Source organism: Portunus trituberculatus, chromosome 38, assembly GCF_017591435.1.
Source record: "Portunus trituberculatus isolate SZX2019 chromosome 38, ASM1759143v1, whole genome shotgun sequence".
Taxonomy (NCBI): domain Eukaryota; kingdom Metazoa; phylum Arthropoda; class Malacostraca; order Decapoda; family Portunidae; genus Portunus; species Portunus trituberculatus.
The window spans coordinates 29,004,833-29,009,042 of record NC_059292.1 but is presented as its reverse complement, the minus strand read 5'-3'; the positions used below and the strand labels follow the sequence as shown (position 1 = coordinate 29,009,042).

General features: G+C 47.3%; 1 long non-coding RNA gene across 1 annotated transcript in view; it reads right to left on the bottom strand.

The window, feature by feature from the left end:
- The window catches only part of LOC123514497, a 14,971-nt gene extending 12,748 nt beyond the window's left edge, over positions 1-2,223 (bottom strand). Inside the window, exon 1 of the long non-coding RNA XR_006677618.1 lies at positions 1,772-2,223. This is a non-coding gene — a long non-coding RNA (uncharacterized LOC123514497). The remainder of the gene's footprint in view (positions 1-1,771) is intronic.
- Positions 2,224-4,210: the final 1,987 nt, after the last annotated feature.

The window sequence follows — 4,210 nt, the reverse complement described above, 5'->3', positions numbered from 1 at the left end:
TACAATCTCTTCCCACACTCTTTCCTTCACAGGTGGCAAGGAACCCCGAGGCAACACTTTAAACCTACCTATGTGCCATCAACCCTCCCCCTTTTACCCACTCTATTTCTCCCCTTACCCTGCCCCCTCTCTCTCCTCCTACCCCCTCTACTTCTCCCCCTTCCCTTCCCCCCTCCTCCACCATCGCCACTCTCCCAGGTGAGCAAGCGTTTCGTGACCTCAGGGTTTTGGAAAGTCACCCTTCTTCCCTCGGGGGCCTTTGGTTGATGTAGTAAATTTCCTTCCTCCTCCCGCGGGGGTTTTGTTGTGGTAGCGTTACTCTGGTTCTCCTCCTCCTCCTCCTCCTCCTCGTGCAGCCATGCCATCCAGCCACCGCCTCGTCAAGTGAACTCCCAGCTAGGTGTGCCTGCCTGTCTGCCTGCCCCCGAGGGAAAGTTCATGTTAGTTTTGTTGGCGCTGCTGTCTTGATACATTAATGCTCTTACCCCCTGGCCAGTCCTCCCGTTCCTCTTACTCAGCCTGTTTTCTCGACCTTCTACCTTGACTATCCTACTCTTGGTTATATAGTATTGCTTTGTGGGTGTACTTTTTTTTAACCTCTTCAGTAGCATGACGCGTTTTCATGTTTATTCTGGTTACTATTTGGTGATTTTATACAGTTTCAGAAACTTATGTGAGGGTTTAGATAGAGAAGACTCTGACCATTAATCTTCTGACCTCCATAGACTCTTCCTAATGTAAATCAAATCGTCTAATCATACCCAAAACTCGTGGTAAAAATGTGTTCCAGTACTGAAGGGGTTAAGTAGTACGGGTGTTACTCAGGTTTCTGTTATGAGTGGTTTGTTATGCTATTGCTCGTGTTCCTATATTGTCTTGGGTGGGTTTTGTTGCAGTCACCGCTCATCGGAGGCCATTGGCAGCGCAACAAACTGTACTCATTGTCACCCCTGCTTCAAACAACCCCACCACTACCACCGGCGCGTTCCGTTTTCTCTTTCTCCTGCTGCGGTTTCCAATAGTGTTCGTTCGCTATTTCCTCTTGTCTTGGCTCACTTTTTAAAACACCGCCACCACTGTTGTTCTTGTGGCGGTGATCCCGTTGTTGTCTTTTTTCTCTTTTTCTACCTGAGGCTTCCAATATCGCTCTCTCACCATCCAGCGCATTACTTTATCACTTCCACACAACGGTACAGTACTCTCGGATATACACCCTAAGATCACTTTCCATTTTCTTTGTTCGTCACCTTTCTCAGTTAAAGTATCACATCTCTTTGGATTTCCTACAGTATCCTGCACGTTTCCTCCTTCCCACACGACAGTAAGGGACTCCAGTGGGTAGGGTGGCTGCGGACAGAGCGTTGGGTATAGGGAGGATCCTACAGGACTCCCATCTTGGTATAGAAGGACCCTGCCGCCGCTGCCACCACCTCTACCTCCTCCCTTTGTTTTGGTTCAGCTCCTCACCATAAAAGGAGGGAGTCTTCACTTAAACGGAGCGGGAAGAGGGAAAAAAATCATATTCTCTCGGCTCCATACTTTCCAACACGCACTGTACTGAAGTTTAAGCCTTTCCGTTGATTAGCTCCTCAATGCAACGCAACACAACATACGTGACACTTCACAACACACAACACACAATACACAATAACGTTAGCAATTCGCATGTTCTGATTTAGCACTACAGCTTCACGACACCGCGGTAGATTTGAGAGTGACTAGAAGGGGGAAGGATATAGAAGGAGTAAAGAAAGGTGGGAGAGCACAGTACCGCTTGCTTGGTGAGGCAGTGAGCAGAGAGTGAGGGAATAAGAGGAGCGCGCGCCGACACCTGTTGCCGCGCTAACCCGCCGCTAGTGACTGACCAGCTTGGGGCGAGGGCGACTCACTCTCACACTCACACACACACACACACGGCCGACCTGAGTGAGTGCGTGTGTGCGTGCGTGTATTCCACTCTCGCCCAGCGCCCTTACACACACACACACACACACACACACACACACACACACACACACACACACACACACACACACACACACACACATCAGCAACTAACAAAGGGCTGGCCATTTTCCCGCTTTTGTGAAGGAAGTAGATGGCTTTTGGTTTGGTCGTAAAGAGTAGTGGTGGTGGTGGTGGTGGTCGTAATATTGGTAATGAAGGTGGTGGTGGTGGTGGTAGTGAAAATGGTGGTGGTGGTGGTAGAAGTTTTGACAGTGAAGTTGGTGGGTGGTGGTGGTGGTGGTGGTGATGATTGCATGCTGTGGTGGCGGTGGTCTGTGTAGAGAAGTGACTCCTTAATTCTCTCTCTCTCTCTCTCTCTCTCTCTCTCTCTCTCTCTCTCTCTCTCTCCATTAGTTTCAATTTTCTTATGTGCAACGTTGTCACTATCGTCACCATCACTACTACCACCGCCACTACCTCCTCCTCTTCCTCCTCCTCTTACCATCACCACCACTACTATACTACCACTACCACCACCACCACCACCACTACAACAGCCATATCGACACGCTCACGCCAACATCGTGATACAATAGACAAAGAAGAAAAAGCCTTGCATTGTTTTTTTTTCTTTTTCCTCGTTCGCCAATCCTCCCTCCCTCTCTCCTATTCCTCCTTCCCTTCTTCCTTTCCTGCACAGTGACTCATCCTCATCCTCACTGCTTCTTCCACTCCTTCACCGCCTACATCTCCCCATCCACTTTCAGCTCCTCCATTTTTCCTCCACCCTCACTTGTCTCCACTTCTCAAGGTCAAGTGTGTATGTCAGGTGTGTTTTCGTAGGTCGCATAATTCTGAGCAGGTGTGACAAGGGGGGTTATCTTCTCTCCTCTCCCTCTCCTTCTCTCTCTCCCTTCACAGCTGCTCTTTTCTCTCTGTCTTTCTCCCTCCCTCCCTGTCTCTCTCTCTCCCTCCTTCAGCTCCCATCTCCCACCACCACCTGTTCTTATTTTCTTATTTTCTCCTCTCCTATCCTCGTCTCCTACTCATCCTGCATCTCCTCCTCCTCCTCCTCCTCCTCCTCCTCTTCCTCTTCCTACTCCTTCACTTTCTATTCTCCTCCTTGTTTTCTCCTCGTCTTCATTTTAATCTTGGTTTCTTTTTTTTTCTTTTTTGTCTCCCACTTGCCCTCTCTTGTGCAGTTCCTTCTTCTTTTCCTACCTGCTGCTGTTGTTCTCTCTCTCTCTCTCTCTCTCTCTCTCTCTCTCTCTCTCTCTCTCTCTCTGTTCCAAGTTGTGGGAATGTGAATTTATGTCTTGCCTTTCCCTCCTTCTCTTTTCTTCCTCTCATCTATTTTTCGTCTCCTCCTCTTCCTCTTCCTCTTCCTTTTCCTTTTCCTCAATTATGTATGTATGTATGTATGTATGTATGTATGTATGTGCAAAGTAAGGATTATATTATCATTATCACTACTAAGTTTGTCATTGTTTCTTAATTAATCATGTCATGAATGTAGCCCCCTCCCCTCCATCTCTCTCTCTCTCTCTCTCTCTCTCTCTCTCTCTGCATGACGCCCAATAAAAGCTTCACAATTCAAATGAAATAAGATACGCCATGAGGACCAGTACAGTTTTTCCTTCTTTTTTTTTTCTTTTTTATTGCAGAGCTAATTGGAAACCATTGCTAATTATTGGATAACTGGCGGGTGTGTGTGTGTGTGTGTGTGTGTGTGTGTGTGTGTGTGTGTGTGTGTGTGTGTGTGTGTGTGTGTGCTGCAGGTCACTAGGCCGTAATTGTCATCCTCTCACGTTTCCGTTTGTTGTTTGTTGTTGTTGTTGTTGTTGTTGTTGTTGTTGTTGTTGTTGTTGTTGTTGTTGTTGTTGTTGTTGTTAGTGACGCTGGTTTTGTTGTTTTTGAAGTTTTATTAATGTTTTTGTTGTTGTTGTTGTTGTTGTTGTTATTGGTGGCTGCTGTAGTAGTAGTAGCGATGGTGGTGGTAGTGGTGGTGGTGGTGGTGGTTGTAGTAACAAAAATAACATAAGGAGAAGCCACAAGAAGCCATCAGACCTACACGTGGCAGTCCCTGAAGCATATAACACAACACCCCTCCACCCACCCATCACCCTCTACCCAGCCCATAACTTCACCTAACCCTCCTTCCAATCCCGCCATTGACTCGCCACTAACACCCTGCCTATGGAATCTCCTTCAGTAACTTACCACTGTCTCTAAAAACCAATTTCTCCAGACCGCTTTATAAATT